This window comes from Hemicordylus capensis, chromosome 4, assembly GCF_027244095.1.
Source record: "Hemicordylus capensis ecotype Gifberg chromosome 4, rHemCap1.1.pri, whole genome shotgun sequence".
NCBI classification, from domain to species: Eukaryota; Metazoa; Chordata; class Lepidosauria; order Squamata; family Cordylidae; genus Hemicordylus; species Hemicordylus capensis.
In genome coordinates, this window is record NC_069660.1 from 232,261,218 (window position 1) to 232,279,573 (window position 18,356).

At 42.4% G+C, this 18,356-nt stretch overlaps 1 long non-coding RNA gene across 1 annotated transcript; it reads left to right on the forward strand.

Moving 5' to 3' along the window:
- The first annotated feature begins 2,231 nt into the window (after positions 1-2,231).
- On the forward strand, positions 2,232-15,922 carry LOC128325088 (uncharacterized). The gene is made up of 3 exons (XR_008307249.1): positions 2,232-2,324; positions 7,080-7,340; positions 15,794-15,922. It is a non-coding gene; the product is annotated as an uncharacterized LOC128325088 (long non-coding RNA).
- The last annotated feature ends 2,434 nt before the right edge of the window (positions 15,923-18,356 follow it).

Below are 18,356 nucleotides of genomic sequence, written 5' to 3' on the forward strand. Positions count from 1 at the left end.
CAGTCACGGGTTTCCTTGTGAGTTGCCATGGCGCGGAGCCGCACTGCAGCAACACACCACCAGGTAAATGGGGTTAGCAGAGCGTCCACTCTGCTGACCTTGTTTAAGGGAGGGAATTAAGAGGGCTTGCTGCCAGGAGCCGCACAGCTCCTGACGGTTCACACACAGTGGAAACCAGGCTGGGCGCCCTTAACCCGGTTTCCACCGCACATGATAATAGCCTTACAAACTGGCATATACATGCTTAATACGATGAAAATAAATACCTGTGTCAACGTGCAGTGTGAAGGCAGATCCTCCATCAATCTGTATAATAGAAATCATGCCAAAAAATACATAGTCCAGTTTTCATGTTAGGAAATGTGTGTAAGCACAGCAGTTTTCCATGTGGTTTGAGAAGATTTAACCACACTGATGCAGTCCTTTGTTTTAGGGACCACACTGCAAGTGTATGTCCTCATGGGTAAAACTGAATGTATGAAGTGGGCCTAGGAGTCTAACAGCACTATTCTAAGAATATTTATGAAGAATTCCTGCAGTTTATTGGACCTTAATTCCTAGTGCACCCACAGCGTTCTAGTTGGTAGCTACAGCTGTTTCAAGTTCTGTGTAAAGTTGGCAAAATAGGTCTTCCCACTCCACCATCCGCCCCATATATCATAAATGAATCATAGACGATAAGGGACACTGCATTAGTATTTTGCTGGCCAAACCAAGAGCTGGATATTGATTAAAAAAAAAATTTCATTCCTGGCATAGCTTCGTCCCTTTAAAATGCATTGCAGCAGAGATACATATGACTGTTAAATCATGAGGTAGCAGACAGCCATTACAAATGAAAATTTGTATACCTTTACAATAAATTACCTGGGATTTGAGAATGAAGAAAACAATAAGAGAAGGAGAAAGTGAATTATCCTCCATGCTTATTTAGTCAAAGCTTAATCTGAGCTGTAGCTGAATGTGGCTTTGGTTTGGTTTTCCCAGGGGATCTAAAACACTTCCAGAGAAAAAAGGGCAGCCGTCCCAGACATTAAATGAATGGGATACTTAGTAGCAAGTCAATGTACTATAAAAACCCTCAGTACAGGAAAACAATTTTTGAAGGTTCCCTGGGTGAAGAACTTGAAACAATGCATTAATATTTATTCCTTTCCTACGCCAGGGCTGGCTGTCCTGAATCTCTGTCTGTGTCTCTGCCGATGCACTCACAATTCAACCTGTCTCTTCTCTCTCCCTAGTTGTTTCTGCCTGCCTTGTTCTAGTCCATACAGAGAACACTGCAGACGAAAGAGCATAGGGAGTGAATGCAGCAAGGCATATATATTAAAACATTTAGAAGATGTTGTATTGTAAAGCTTTTGGAAAGTGCAAGATGTTGTAGTGCTATGTTTAATAGATTATGCTGACAGTTTTCAATCAGTCGGGAAGTACAGAGGCCTTCATTATCCACGGTTTCCTGTATCCACAGATGGATCTTAAGGACCTATTTTCTTTTTCTGTGATACAAAAAATAGGTTGTTTTCACCTATCCATGGTTCCTGAGTGGCCGTATTTCCAGTGTCATTTCCAGCCACCATTTTGGAGCACAGAGCCATTTTGTGACTCTTAAAAAAAAACCATGAAAATTTGCAAAAAAATGAGAATTTAGGCGGTTTAGAGGGCATTGCTGGAGACCTGGAGAACAAGTTATTGTGCTTTTCTCATTTCTGCCCCGTCATTTTTTGGATCCCTTTTTTGGTGTGATAAACATAACCCCTGGATTCCCATAGGGGTAAGGTTTCTTTATATGTGGTTTTCATATTCACACCTATGGGTGAGAATGGAACTCCTGCAAAAAAAAGAGGTCCTCCTATAGATGCTCCTATAGAGACTCATTGCAGGTTTCAGTAAGAGTAACCTTGGATGTCCATTAACCTCAGTAACATGCTGTAGGCAGGTGTGTAACAACGGGCAAGGGGAGACGGTTGTCTGGGGGCCCCACTGCCTGGAGGGGCCCCCCAGAGGCACCTCACGTGACTTCCCATTGCCCCCTGCCCAGCCCCAAGGCCCCTCAGCCACTTGCCCTGTTCGCCGTCTCTCCAGCTTGTTCTCCTGGCCGGCAATCAAGGCAGCAGACAAGCTGCAAAGAGCTCCTTTTCTCCCGCCTCTCAGCCGATCGGCAGGTGGGCGGGGCTTCCACGGAGGCCTCGTGTAGGCCTCTGTGAAGCCTGAACTCCAGTAGGGCCCAAGCCAGCCAGGAAGGAGGAGGCAGCCAGAGTGGCCACCACTGTTCTCTGCAGCAGAAGACCCCTTGCTGCCCTGCCGAATCCAGCATTTGCCAGGTAGAGTGTGAACTCCTTTTTGTGGTTACCTTTCCCGCCCCCCCCCCATATATAGGGATCTGCTTGCCATAGGGCTTTGATATGGGGGGGGAGGGACTGAGAAGTCTCTGAATATTTATCTTTAAACAGCTTGGAAAATTTGCTGGCTTAAAAAAAACTATCCAAAAAGTTCTATAAGTGGCTTGTTTCATGGCAGAAAATTACAAAAACTTCTGGAAGAAACAGTATTATATTTATTTTATTCATTCATTCATTCATTTATAAATGCACTTATGTTCCAAGTTGTTTTGCAACCCAGAAGGTCTGAGTGAGAACTGTGAAGCATGTGTGGTGCTTTTATTTTTCTTGCGTGTGAACTGCTCCCCAATAACTTGCAGGGACTTCAGGGTAAATCTGGCCAACATGTGAATGCAGCACCTCCATTCCAGAGGAGATGTGTGTTAAAGGGCTTTAAAAGCCTCCTGTGAAAAACCTCCTGCAATCAAACTTGACTGAATTTGTGCAGAATTCTGAGAAAACAAACATAGGTTCACCCTGCATGGTTGAAAGTCTCCTTTGCTAATCTGCAGCGAGGGGCCCATTTTAATAATTCATCTTTCTAGTGTGTTCTAGGCATTAAAAGTAAAACAAATGTATAGTACTCAATGTATATCACTATATATTGTGTTGTGTGCGTGTGTGTATTCAGTGAAATGTATTTGCAGGCAGCATACTTATTTTGGAATATCAGACTTAAATCCTTGGGGGCCTGGGGTGTGTGGAGGCCCTGGACTTTGAGTGGGGGGGGGCATTTTAAAATCTTGTCTCTGGGCCCACTCCAACCTTGCTACGCCCCTGGCTGTAGGGTTTTTGTAAGAATTTTGGTCCCACAGATCAAGTCAGAAAATGCCTATATTAAGATAAATTAACATTTACTATGCTACCTGGAATCACACTTTCAAATCACACAGAATTCTAGAGCTGAATGTTTAAAATAAGACAAAGAAAGAGAGAGGGAAAATATGTCACATTGGCAGACTAGTGCACAGCACATTATCGTCTTTCCAGACAAGAAGCTTGATTCTCAATCCTGTATATGTTTACTTTGAATTCAACACTGCTACTTTAATAGTGCTTAGTGTTCATCTGAATTCAATAGTGCTTACTTCCAAGAAAGTTGACAGGAGTGTAGCTTAATTAGACTACAAATTGGCTATTTTGGTTAGGTTTTAAATGTTAACAAATCTCTCCAACTTCACAAAAGTAAACAACAAAAAAGAAGAGTTTCCTTTAGAAATTAAACAGCCAAGAGTAAGATGTGCCTAATAGTTTATTTAACGATTATTTGAAGGAAGGTGATAGAAAAAACAAAACAATAGTCACATTAGCATATAGACTCAGAAGAGTGAGCAGAGAATCTTACTTACACCCCAGGTCCAAATTTTACATTTAGCATCATCAAATAGAAGTGTGTATTTGTTCTGGAATTAATTTTTAAAAATGAATAAAATGGGGCCTATTTGCTTCATTTTGTATGTTATGGAACAAATGCAGAAATATCCCAAATGAAACAAATAACATATATGTCAATTGCTTCATTTGGGACCCACCAATAAATTTTTGTAATAGGAGGGCCTTACCTATAACAAGTCACCTTAAGTGGCGCAGTGGGGAAAATGTTTGACTAACAAGCAGAAGGTTGCTGGTTTGAATCCCCACTGGTACTATATCGGGCAGCACAGCAGCAATATAGGAAGATGCTGAAAGTCATCATCTCATACTGCGTGGGAGGAGGCAATGGTAAACCCCTCCTCTATTCTACCAAAGAAAACCACAGGGCTCTGTGGGGGCCAGAAGTTGAAATCGACTTGACGGCACACTTTAGTTAACCTTACCTATAGCGAGGCAGAGTAACCAGCTTTTAACATTTTCTTTTAAGCACCAAAAGCTTAAAAGGAGTGGCAGAACTGCTTTTGGTGGCTGCCTTCTGAGGAATAACTCCCCCCACCCCAGAATATCCTGGGTGTTGTGTCATTATAGAATATTCTAGGGGGGAAATAGGAGCTACTGGTAGGGACTGCCACTATGGCATAGGGAGCTCAGCAGTGGTCCCGGTTCAACCCTCTGCCAGGTGATCCCCCCAGCCACACCCCTTGGGCCTGACATCAGACACAGGGGGTGTGGTTTCACTTGCAAATGAGGCCGTGCCCCCCATTTGAGAGCAAATTCCAGTCAGCACTGCATTTGCAGTGTGGCCGGGAGCAGCTTTCCCTGCTTTAAAAGGCAAGTAGATGCATTCCTGGCCAGGCTGGGAAGCCAGTGCTAGCTAAGCTTCTCAAAAACGGAGACTCAAAAACTGTTGTGCACCAGGGCAGTTCTGCTTCAGTGTAAAGTTGCAGAAACACAGCTGCACAACTGGATGCCAATTATTTGTGTCTGTAAAACGTTATACTAGTGCAGAACGAACCCAATGTGCAACAGAATTGACAGCGTTTACATGCACAGCAGTGAAGGATGATGCTCTGACCACTCGCATTGCCTTGCACAATATGTGGGCCACTGTTCTGCCACACTAAAGGAAAGTCCCCCACCATTATAACAATGGTAATGAAAGTGGGCAAAATAACACCACCCAAAAAATGGCATCTTAATGAATGAATAGTATAATGAAAATGAATGTGTTAAACAAAAACATTCTTCCACATCACTAGAACTGAGTTGTACATATATCTTTTCAGATTAGCTATTATGCTTTATGCTCTCCTGGGAATTCGGGGTAAGTTTCCCAAAGGATTTTCAAAGGATTTTCATGGCAGAAGTCTTGTGTGTAAAGTCTCCTGGGGAGAATTCAAGCATGCAGTCTCACTTGCAGCCTGAAATTAAGAACTGGGACTTTTAACAGTTATATCATATAAGAGTCATATAAGAGTCACTTCTGCATTCTTTTCTCTATGTTTCTTTATAATGTCCAAAGGTGAAGTTTCCCATCTCCCAGAGCATAGATTACCAAGAGTGAAACATGAGTCAGTCTGCTTCTTATGTTATATAATTCCTGAAATCACTTTTAAACTTGTAAGACCAAGGTTGTACAATTGTGCAGCTAGGCTGGCTGGCAAGCAAGAGGTAAATACCAACGCATTAATTTAAATGGGTCACAACTTGATTGCAGATACATGGCATACAAGCCTTACCTAAGACCAGTGTGGAAGGGGTAGTTCTCCTCCTATAGAGGGGCTCAGGACACTGACATGGAAGCAGCTGGCCTATCCCCCGGCACAGCTCCGCTTACCCCAGGCCACACAGGGTTCCCAAAATGAGCTGCCTGTAGCTCTCCTGGTTGTACTAAACTACCTTCCCTCTTCTAGACATCAGTGTTACTTTAGCCTTATAAGTCAAGCTCAGTCCAGTTGAGTCAAGATGGACTCCAGGCACCTTTCAGTTCTTGCCCCGTGGGTGATATTTTTCACATCTACACTGGTCCTTCTGCTAACATTGCAGCAAAAGTAAAACAACCACTTAGCTGATGGCTAAATCAAATCAAATAATAACTGCTCAATCACAGTTCCCACACAGCAGTAGGAATGCCTCAGGAAAAGCAAAAAAGACACACAAGCTCAGCAGCCAGTCAGAACTAGCATGAAAAATCCTTTCTTGTCCCTATTGCTGAAGCTCAATGTGTTCTTCTGCCCAGACAGGTGGGTGGGTTTGTGTAGCCAAAGCCCAGCTCATCCCTGACCAAATAGGAGGGATCTGCCTGTTCAAACTCACTGTTAGGTAGGAACAGGATCTTTTCTAGAGAAGACTTTATATACAGGCCCACCACTCTTATCCAAAGTCTTGTAAAATCCTGGGCCACACCCTGAGTCGCAGGAGATTTTGTCTTATGTTATTATTATTGTTGTGGTGAGGAACACTCACTACTTTATCCCTCTGCCCCCAACAATGTACCCTTTCTCCACGGATTTAGCCATGACAGAAGGAATTTTTGCAAATGGATTGCCCAGGGCACAGGAAAGTCGCTGAAACCAAACAGTAGCAATAATAGCATTGTGTGGAAAACATATGGCTCATATTGGTGCATTAGGGATGAAATTATGGATCGTGACACAGGTCAGCAAGTCGAGCACTGGCTTGAAAGTACTCCCCCTCAAAATGCCCACAATGCCTCAGGACACATAGGGCTGTCAGGAGGAGGCAGAAGCACTAGCATGAGTCTCTTGCTATGGTGATGGAAGAAAAACTCATTTGCTGATATGGAGGAGAGGGAAGGAAGAAAGAAAGCAGTCCTTCCCCTTAGTGTGCGAATGTGGGGTGGCAGTTCCTCCACCTTCTCCCACCTTCCATTGCGGAGGAGAAAGAAAGAGGTGCTGCCATGGCCACTACATTGCCCATCATGCCTTCCCCAGTGGCATCGACAGTTCTTCCCCCTCTCCCTCTCACCAATGGAGAAAGAAAGTGAGGGATGCTATAGCTGCTGCTTTTCTCCTTCTCTCTTCAGGGTGGGAGGAGGAGGAGCTTCTGCTGCCTTCTGATTTGGAGTGGGTGGGAGAAGTGAGATTTCCTCATAAAAACTATCCCCTCAAGGTGGAGGTGATCCCCCCGCTTGACAATCACATAGTGAATTCTCTCACAGAACTAGATCTGTCCTTGGGTGAAGTGCGAATGGAAGAGAAGAAAAAGGGAAAGCACTTTCTGAGATACAAACAAGCCATATTTAAATTATAACTTAGCTTCTACATTTTTGATCAGCATTAATATTATTTTCTCTTTATTCAGAAATGAGGGCCCTTCAAATGGAAGAACAATATCTACATTCTGCCAGAAGTCAGGGCATATAAAACAATGTCAAGGCACAAGGCACTAATGAGGAGTGAGGCCTTGTGTGAAGAATTTGTACTTCAAAGCAAACAATTTGTAAGACTGAATCAGAAATAAGTCTTTGTAAACAACAATTTCTTCAATAGAAGCAGTATTTTTCTAGTGCTTCCAAAGTACTAGATATTGCAGCAAATACAGCTTTTTATATTATTTTCAGAGGTGAGGTCATTTTTCCATTTGAACTCCCATGACCATGACTGTATTGTATCCACACACACACACACACACACACAAGACGTGAGTAAACAAGAACAAAGAATCAAAATCCAGATGATTAGCAAAATTAATATTTATGGCTTACTTTCCAAGGCTTTGGACTTTGATAATGCCTGTTTATTTAATAAATCTGTGTTTATTGTTCTGAACTAAATGTACTCAAAAATGTTCCCAATACCAGGATTTGCTGTGAGGTTTTCTTAAACCCCACACTACTGGTTCTTCTGGCTTTCAGTTTGCAAAAGGATTCATTTGGGCTTAAGGAGATGAGGAAGGCTGGATTCTGAAAATTGACTTCTACATCATTTTGAGCCTAAAATCTGGGAACAAAAAGTAGACATTAGCTTCATGCCTCTGAGCATTCATTTTATAGTTCTGAATGCATTGTGGAATAGATTTACCAAGAGATCACCGGGTATACCTGGTAAACACAGACACTTACCTGGATAAAGACTATGTAGTAGAGGAGTCGGCACTATGAACATGTAACACAAAATGTGTTTTGAGGCCCTTCTGCACGTGCACAGGCTTCAATCACACAATATTTTTCTCCTTTGTATCTATTTGTTTATCTATCTAAACTAGTTGAACCTACTTTCTATTAAGAAAAGCAAATTTGCTTAGAACATTTGGCAAAAACATTTAAAACAAATGTGTTTAATTAATTATTAATTGCTACTAAAAAAAAATTAAGGCAGCACAAGCAAAAACCAAGTGTTGGAGAAGGAAAAGATCTTTGCATGGTGGGTAAAAAGACAAAAATAAAACTGTCAGGAGAAACTCTTCCAAGGATAGGGCTTCAACACTGAAATGACCTTCTTTCTAGTAACCACCTAGCTATCTAACTTTAGAAAAGGGGGCTGTAGTGAATTGTGGGTAGTGGAAAATTCCTTTCCTGGCTCAGGCCAGGTTACTGGATAATCTCCCTGACCAGTCTAAACCAGTTCTACAGCACGAGGGAAAACTCTAGTGCTGAGTCATCGCTTGAGAAGCAGACTGGCTGGCTTTAAAAGCTTTAATTTTCCAAAACCCAGAAAGAAAAAAGAAAATATTCTGGTAGGGAAAATCTCGCTGCCACCAAGCCACCTCTATAGAAAGTCTTTCCCAATGGGGTTTGGGGTGACTAGGAGTCCCCATTTCACTTTGCTTCCCCTTGCCAGTAGGCAAGAATAAAACCTCTCTCTCCTGTGTGTCTGCCTGCATATGGAGTTAATTATTAATTGTTAATTTGGCCAAGCTATCTTTGAGATGTGTTCTGCACCAGAGAAAATCCCCCTCCTCCTGCTGGGTCAATAATCAATCCTCGGAGGCTTGTAAAAAGAACAGTGAAAAAAATCTTTTATTCAGTTGCTACAGACTGGTTCTGTCTGAGGTTTTTAGCTTTTTAGAAACACTTAAGAATATTTAATTGGTTACAAGAATATTTCAGAAGCATCTCGAATGATGCTGGGGCAGCATACTTTAAAATTTTAGTTACTCAGTTGCAAAGAACAGATATTTAGGAAAATGCAAAGCACACACCAAAGAAACAGGAATTCTAACGCAAATTCTTACTAAAACATTTCCTCCTGTCCTAAACTTCCAAAGCCCCTAGCTTTGGCTTCCTGTTCCCTTGAACTCACCAAGCTCCTGATGAGAACCAAGCCTCCTGGCAATCTCTCACCTTGAGATATTATCCTTCAGCTCTGTCATGAGGCATCCAACCTCTGCTAGTCTGCACTCTCTGGACAGACTTCCTTTCTTGTCCTCAGAATTCTCCCTGCAGCTCTCATGTCCCACCTACCTAGTTGACTGATTGGTTGAGCTCTGGAGTTCACCAGCCTGTCAAGACAGTGGTTCACTTCCTTTTAACTATTTAGAGGGAGACTGCTCACTACAGGGGCAAACAATACAATTTTAAAAAACAAAGTTAAGGTTCTCTCTCATCAGAATTGTGAGGATTTTACCTTTTAATGGGATCTGTTTGTGATCTTAGTGATCAGGGACATAGCTGTGGAGATTTGTGTTCCAAAACTACTAATCAGGATAGGAAGTGTGTGGTTTGAATAAGATTCACTCACTAAGGGTGGCTGTTCTTGGCGGAATCATGCCCTCAGGAGGTAATTTGTTCAAGAGACCTCAAGACAACTTTGGATGCTTCTATAGAGGACAACCAGCTGCATGGTGGATGGACTTAATTATAACAGCAATGAATGCACCACTGAGATACCTTAAAGGTCAAGTTAAAGACAGATCATCCTGGAGAGGATCAATCTATGTGGTCACTAAGAGTTGACACTGACTTGACAGTACTCAATCAATCAATCAATCAACTTACCACAAAAAGTCTACTACTGCATATTCCATAAACAGGAAAAACACAGTGTTTTTCAATTTAAGGTCACCTCCCGCTCATTGCTGTTCCTTCACAGAAACAGAGGCTGGATTTTTAAAAAGTCAAGGAAGCAGTTGGTGAGATTGCAGTCTGTGAGATTAGTTCTGTGAGATTGCAGTCTGAGATGTGCAGTCATGCAGGGCATACTGGGGCTTGTGGGGGCCGCGTGGCCCCCACTCCGCCCACCCCCCACTGGCTCAGTCACAGAGCCGGCCATCGTGTGGGTGGCCTATCTGGCCTCCCAGGGCTCCCTGCTCGTTCATGAGTGGGGAGAGCGGGCTTAGCCCGCTCTTCCCGCTCACCAGGGAAAAAATGGGTCTCACTGATCATGAGACCCGGTCCATTTAGTTTCTCTGCAACCTCCATATCCTCCATAATAAATCTTTTTCACTCCTTCATTGTCTAATGGTCCAACCACCTCCCTGGCAGATTTCCTGCTTCTGATGTATATGAAGAAGTTTTTTATGATTTTAGCTAATTGTTCCTCAAACTTTCTTTTCACCTCACTTATTGTCAACTTGCATTTCTTTTGCCAGGTTGTGCGTTTGTTTCTTGTCTCCTCATTTTGGCAGGCCGTCCCATTTTGGAAGGAAGTCTTCTTCCCCTTTATGGCTAGCTTGACTTTACCTGTTAGCCATGCTGGCATCCTCCCAGTCTTGGTGGTACTTTCCTTCCTTTTGGGTATACATTCTATTTGGGCTTCTAGTATTGTGCTTTTGAGTAAACTCCGTGCATTCTGAATGTGACTCTTCTGATATTCTCTTTTAGTTTTCTTTTCACCATACTCCTTATTTTGGAAAAGTTTCCCCTTCTGAAATTCAAAGTGTCTGTGTTAGACTTCCTTGCTGATTCTCTCCCCGCATGTATGCGGAATTCCCTAAAGGGTCAATGACACTGACATCATGAACCAGGTCCTGGGTGTCACTCAGGATTAAGTCCAAGGTCGCCTTCTCTCTGGTTGGTTCCATGACTAACTGTTCTAGGGCACAGTCATTCAACATATCTAGAAATCTGACCTCTTTGTCTTTACCTGACTGTGAATTAAACCAGTCTATGTGTGGGTAATTGAAGTCATCCCTTATTACTGCCCTGCCTCTCCTTGATGCCTCCCTGATTTCCTTCTGCTACTCCCAGTCACCGTCAGCGTTTTGATCCGGAGGGCGATAGCACATCTCCAGTAGCACATTTCTCTTCAGGCCTTGTATAGTCACCCACAGGGTTTCTGGGGAGGACTCTGGTCCTCCTAGGTTTTTTTACCTTGTTAGATTCTATCCCTTATTTAGCATACTCCACCTCCAAGGGATCCCTCCCTGTCCTTCCTATAGAATTTATATCCAGGGATAACAGTGTCCCACTGGTTCTCACTGTTCCACCATGTTTTTGTTATGCCCATTATATCTATTTCTGTGTTAGCAACCAAGCACTCCAGCTCACCCATCTTGGCTCAGAGGCCTCTGGCATTGGCATATAAGCACCTATATGCTGCATCTCTTCCCAGCATCTCTTCACTTTAAAGGATGGCATTTGCCAAACCAGATACTCCCAGCTCCTGTTGGCTATTCCCCGGGCATCATTTTAAAAGCTGCTCTGCAACCTTTTCATTTTAAGCTCCAGCAGTCTGGTTCCATCTTGGTTCAAGTGCAGCCCGTCCCTTTTCTACAGGCTTTGCTTGCCCCAAAATGTATCCCAGTGCCTAAACAATCATAGATATGACACTCTGTGCAATGCACTGGGAAGTGCCCCCTCCCCTGCTGGCTTTCTATCTTCATAACTGTTTTTGTTGGTGTTTACAGTATTTAGAGATAGTTTATTAGAAAGATAGGTCTTACCTGCATTGGTTAGCTATTTAACTGTTCAAACTTCCTTGCTCAAGAATATGAAGGAGGGAGTAGTACTTACCTTCTCTTCCCACTGAGCTACTTGTGATCAAGGGGACTCGTTTCATGGTCCCCCACTAAACTTCAGACAAAACTCCAATACCCTGTTTGCTATTCCTGTTTGCTAAGCTGTGTTTGCTAATTCCTTGGGACTTCACCTCTTATATAGAAAGTAGACTTCAAACTGGGACACGGGAATACGGCTCACAGGAATGTGGGTCCGCCCACCAGGTGTGACTCACTACAGCCCTACATGACTACTCCCTCTGTCCCCCTCCAGGCAGGGAGAAACAACAACTAAATGCCACAGAACCCCCAATGCAAGCCCTGGAAAATGCTAGCCCAGGCAAATAACAAACACAAACACACACACTAGGACTTCTCCCTTACAGAGAAACTAGCCCCTCAAAATCTCCTATCCTCCTGTTAGTTAGTGTGAAGGAAAAAGGCTTAATGTTGTTTGTTAGGATACGCTGCTAATGGATGACTTGTGATGAGAGAAGCAGTAAGACTCGCTAAAACCATTAATCTACAGTCCCTCTAAATACTTGCATATCTTATGTGCATGTACCGGTAGATATGTTTCATCTAGTGACAGAGAATAATGTTGTGGATGTGGTTGTGTGGGATGGCTGGAACTGAACTCTCATGAGAATTAGGGACCATTTGCTAACTTGATGGCTAAACCGATGGGATGCATGCATAACCAGAGAAACACACACACAGAGAGAGCACTGACACATTGCTTTTACTAAACTAATGTAAAAATATGGCAAACAAATAACCTAAGTAACTACAAATAGAAATCTGCTTACACTGGAGAGATGGACAATGTATTTGAATAGAAAACAATTATTAATGGAATGGTTCAGAGGATACTCCCCACCCCCCACCAAACTGGCCCATATGATTAAGAAGGGGGAGTACAAGTGCAGATTTATTTATTTATATCTATGTGAACTGGTTTGGGAACTTTTGTTAAAAAGCGGTTTATAAATATTATTCATATTCATAGAGTGTACAATAATGCATAGAAAATAGGGAATAATTCATAAGACAATTCAGTTGTTGCCTGTTTAATTGCTAGTTCAGGCTTCCACTGGGTGCATTTGAAATCTTTATTATTTCCAAAATTCCAGTGTTAACCTTTTCAATCAAAAATACAGCATTCTTCACCCCCAAACTTCTGTTGTGGCTCAAAAACAAAGCTTATCTCATAGTGGTAAACTTTAGGCTGCCTAATATGAACCTTTGCAAGTCAGAAACCTTCTTCAACACACGTTAAAATGAAGTGTGACTTACAAGCTCCAGTTTGTTAATCTCCAATCCTTTATCAGATACCAGCCCTCATTCCACATTTTGGCTTGGCTCATAATTAATTGGCACCACCTCCCTCCTTCACTCAGGCTCTTCCAAATTTCCTAAGATTTCCCAAACTGCATCAGCCAGGCAGCCAAGCACATGTGCCAGAGCCAAAGGCTTTTCCTAAACTCCTGACACTCAGTAATTAAACCTTCTGAGAATGCTCAGAGCCTTCATTGATTTCAGATCAAATGGGCAGATTTTGCTCATGGCTTGATTTTGTTCATTGCATTACCTTCTTTAGCCAACTTTCCAGTAGACTTATGAGATCACCCAGCATTCTGTGTGTGTGTGTCCATGTGCCCTGCCCATCAACTTCGCAATGCCTGAACCAATATGAACCAAATCGGGTACAGTTGTAGGGACACATAAGGACACCTCAATGGCATAGTTTGTGATGATGTCATTCACCCCGATCCAAGATGGTGGATATGTAAACTTTTGAGGCGCAAATGGGCTAACTTGTGAACCACCTAACTGATCTGAACCAAAATTGCTACAGCTGTAGGGACACATAGGGATGCCCAAATGGCATGGTGTGGGATGGTGTCATCCACTCCAATTCAATATGGCAGCCATGTGAACATCTGAGGTACAAGTGGGCTAATTTGTGGACTGTCTAACCGAATTAAACCACATTAGGTACAGTTGCAGTTAGTGACATACAGGGACACCTCAACTGCGAAGTTTGTGATGATGCCATCAACAGATTCAAGATGGCAGATGCATAAACCTTTGAGGTGCAAGTGGGATAACTTGTGAACTGCTTAACCTATTTGAATCAAAATTGCTGCAGCTGTAGGGACACATATGCCACCTTAATGACACAGTTTGTAATGATGTCATCCACCCTGATCCAAGATAGTGGCCACATGAATATTTGAGGTACAAGAAATCTAAATTGTGTACCTTGATTTGAATCAAATTTTGTCCAGTTGTAAAGACAGTGAAAGGAAAGTAGGCTGATTAGTTCTTACTAGAACAACTTATTCAGAAACACATTCAATGGCAACATAGTATTAGAACATTTATTTTCACAAGGCAGAACATCTCTTTTACTTATTTTGTATCTGGTTATTATTAGGGATGTGCATGGATTGGGCAGGGGCCAGTTTGATGGTGGGGTGGTGGTGGCTTTAAGGGCAGGGGAAGAGTGCACACACACCCCATACACACACCACATTTCCCCTGCCAGCGCACATCTCACTAAAAGCCCATCAGGGCAGTAGTGTACCTCCCTGCCATCCTGCTCTGACGTTATCCAGAAGTAACTGGAAGTTGCAGCTGCGACTGTGTACATTGCTTGCATGTGCGTGGACGTTGCATACGTGCCGCACACGCATCCAACATGCAGTGAATGCAGTGCCTTGGAGGATTCCCCTATGAGATAGGCATTCTAGGCACCTCTATCTGTGCTTTCTTGGGCTGCCAGGTTAAGAGTGTGTTCACTCCCTTAACCTCAGCTAAGAGCTGGGCTAAGGAGTGGGGTTAGGCTGGCCGGGATCTCCAGGGTCCACACAGATCCCGGTGCTTCACACGAGCAGCCTAGCCCAAGCTAGGCTGCTCATGAGAACAGCAATAACATGTTGTTAGGAGTTTAAAATAAAATTCAAACTCACCGTAAGTTCTCTTGAAGTCATTGAATTAAATACTCCACACTTAGACTGCTGTTCAACCCACTCATCCAGGAAAAATAAGTCACAGTTAAGTTCCACTGAAAACACTTAAACAAGTTAGCCCTGAGTAAGTTAAGTGCCACAGATTTCAGTGGGACTTAAGCATATCCTTATCTTTAATTGGATCTAAGGTCTTTATCAACAGTTTAATAACTTCTCAGATTGCCTTTCCCTTGAAACCTGTCTGAATTTAGAGATAATTTTCCAAGGAAATGTGGGCATCATCCAGACTGTCCCATTGATTAATAGATCTTAAGCTTGTTGTGACTAATTTGCCTTACTGATCATGAGTAAGTTGTCCTGAATGCTGCCCAATGGCTTCATCTCTAAATAATTCACATAAATTCCAAAAGGAAATTGTCTTCTGACCACCCCTTTCTCTTTTACATTCCAGTGAGCCACAGCTAAAATTTCTCTTTGACTCAACTTGTCTTTTTACTTTCACTTTTATAAAATAATCCTTTTTAATTATAGCTACATTTTAAAAGAGTCAGAATGTACAAAGGGAGTAAGCCTCTGAGCAATACATTGTTATAGATCTACATAGAAATGTTAGATCAATGCCAGCTCACTGTGATTTCCCATTATCTTAATCTATTATAGTGTTCTGAAATATGGTTAGCACTTTATGAATCTTGGCCAATTATTCTTTTCATTTCATCTGGATTTCATTTTCACTTTTTTTCTTGATAGCAGGACTCTTTCTGAATGTCACAAGTGATTGAATAAACTTTAATTAGATGCCTCTGAGCAGGAATACTTTCTATAACTTCAGCTTTAGAAGTGCATCTCCTTTCATTCAACAAAGTGCTAGTAAGTAGCTGATGAGACTTTTATGTGCCTTGGTGAGAAAGGAATGAAAGAAAGGCAATGATTTCTGATATTATTTTTAAAGCCAAGAATGATGGTGATGAAATCAATCAGCTACCTTGCTCCTTTCTTTGCACCCCAGTATTATTCACATGCTATTTCCTTGATAATCAAAGGGAGCTCAGTTCTTTTAGAGTCTGCATACCATTTTATAAAATTTAAGAAAACAACATGGTGGTACTGATAGCAGAGGGTTACTGGCTGCACATTTAGTTCAAGTTGTGGTTTTTGTTCCAGAACCATCTGAAAGGGTGACGGAGAATAGGAGAAGCAGAAAACAATTTCACTTGTACAGTATAGACTTCCCAGCTCCACTGAAACGTGAGTCTATAGAACCCAGTGGCAGAATAAAGAATAGCATTCAATGTATTAAAATATTATTGTATTGCAAGGCTATTATTTATGTGTCTTCATTTCATCATATGAACAATGTTATTCTTTGAGTAGGGAATATCAGAATTATGCTTCCTACTCCACCTTGTAGAGGTGAGGCTACTGAGTGGGAGGCTCCACCTCTTAGAAGGTGGAGTCTTAGAAGGGCAAGGGAACATGCTGCTAAGCTCATTTGGAGGTGCTGCAGTCGTGCGGATTTAAGGCAGCCATACTATCCTCAAACCACAGTTCCAGGTAGAGTGATAAGGTTTAGTAGACTGATGCCAGTACTTTTTAATACCCAGGCAAATCACATAAGTATAAGGTAAAGTTCTATTAATAAATATATAGCATAAATTCAGTCAAACAAAAAATTAAAAAGTAACAAGCAATAAAGTGGAACACACAGGCCCCATTTGCACATAATGCCAAACTGTGGTTAAATGGGGCAGAGGATGGAATTCCTGTACAACTGAATGTGTTAAACTGTGGTTTCATGGCAGAAGTGACCTGCAGTTTCCCTTGCCAAACTCCAAATTGAACCTTTGGTTTGTAGGGTGTTTTTTCTGCTCTGACCTGAGGTTAGGGGGTGGCAGTGGTACTTATGAATACAGATGCTGCCATAACTGCAGTTTTTTGCTGTTTCTGGAACCAAAAATCATAGAGAGGGTAGCCCAAACCCATGCAGGCCCAGACCCATGCTCAGTCCCTGCTTTGCTTCTTGATGGACGCCTCTCTGAGCATTTGGCCTGTCGCCTGTCCCCTGTCTCTGAGCTACTCAAGCCATTTCCCGGCAACAGGCCATTTGAATGACCTCCGTGCATGTGCAGAGACTGGAGCTTGGCTGCTGCTGGCCCACACTGCTGGGGGGGGGGACTCACCGAGGAGCCACCATCACCATGCCACACCACCACTGGTAAGGTGCCCTCTTGCCTCCCCCCCCCCACTTGAACCCCTTTAGATGTAGAAATCCCTCTGCACACAAAAAGCCTCCGTGTATCTGCAGAGGCCAGAACTGGGCCACCACCAGCCTGCAGTGCTGGCAGGGGGTGGGTAGAGCCAGCAAGGTTTAGAGGAGATGCTGCCACCACCAACACCACTGCTGACAATGACAAAGCCAGTCAGGTGCCCTCTCACCATCCACCCCACAGAAGCCCTTAGAACACTTGTAAATGATCCCCCACCCCTCACTGGATTCTCCTTTACAAGCAATCAGGTTGAACCGGTCCAGTTCAAACTTAGACCTGTCACCATTTTTTTTTAGGCTGCTCCGGTTCAAGTTCAAACCAGTCAAACTGGGCCAATTCAAATTGAATCCAGTTTGAGTTCAAACCGGTCACACCAGGCTGGTTTGATTGAACTTGTTTGTACCAACCTGGTTTGATTTGAACCGATTTGGCACACCCCTAAACTATAATAAGGCAAAATAAAGCACTAGGAGAAGCTACTGCTGCTGCTATTACCTCTGGTACCACTATCCCTACTGTTACTGTTAACTGGACAGAGATAACTTTTAAAGTGGTGGCTCTTCATTGTTGAGTATGGATAAAACAATAGTCCCTATTCAGTCCAGCACTGTATCTCTCCAGTGGCTGTTGCTGTTATCTTTGTTTGTTTGTTGCCTGTTTGTTTGTTTGTTTAATATTGTGAGCCCTTTCAGGACAGAAACCATTTTATCATACTTGTTGCTATGTATGTGAGGTATGTGGGAAATGTGTGTTATATATAAATACCTTAAATAAAAATTATTATTATTATTTTCCACTGCACCTTTAGAAAGATCAAGTTGCCCATGGGTAATCAGGGACAGACCTGTTGAATCTTAGCAGTGCTGCAGTCTAAGTTCTCTTAGTATCTGGAGCTTCCAAAAGGTTTGGGACAGACAACCTGGCAACACTATAGTTCAAAATAAATCTAATTGTCAATATACTAAACAGCACACATCCTGTTTTTGTCACAGAAGTATTTATATTTCTAGGGAAAGTAGAATTTAGTAAACAGTGCTAATCTTTGAAAGACTGTGGAAAGAATTTTATTCACCTAATATCTTATCCAAGTGCTCCCTGTCATAACAACATACTCTAAACAAATGGTCTGCAAAGAAAGTTTTAAAATTTGAAGCAGATGGTCTGTAGCTCAAGAACTTCTAAACAATGAGGGTACATTTTATATGCATTTTCATAATATACTGAGAAAGTCATTGGCAACACTTATCCAGTGGGTGACAATATATCTATCTGACACTATGGTCCTGTCAAGAGATGACCCCATTTATGGAGAGCTGACTGAAAAGTGGTCAACACTGCAAGCTTTTAAAGTGCTAATCACCGTTGGTGAAATAATGGGCTGGAATCAGTCCACCCCACCTTGCCACAAACAGATGATTTGTGCTGGCAGATTTCCAATACCAGATGAGAAGTCCCTGATG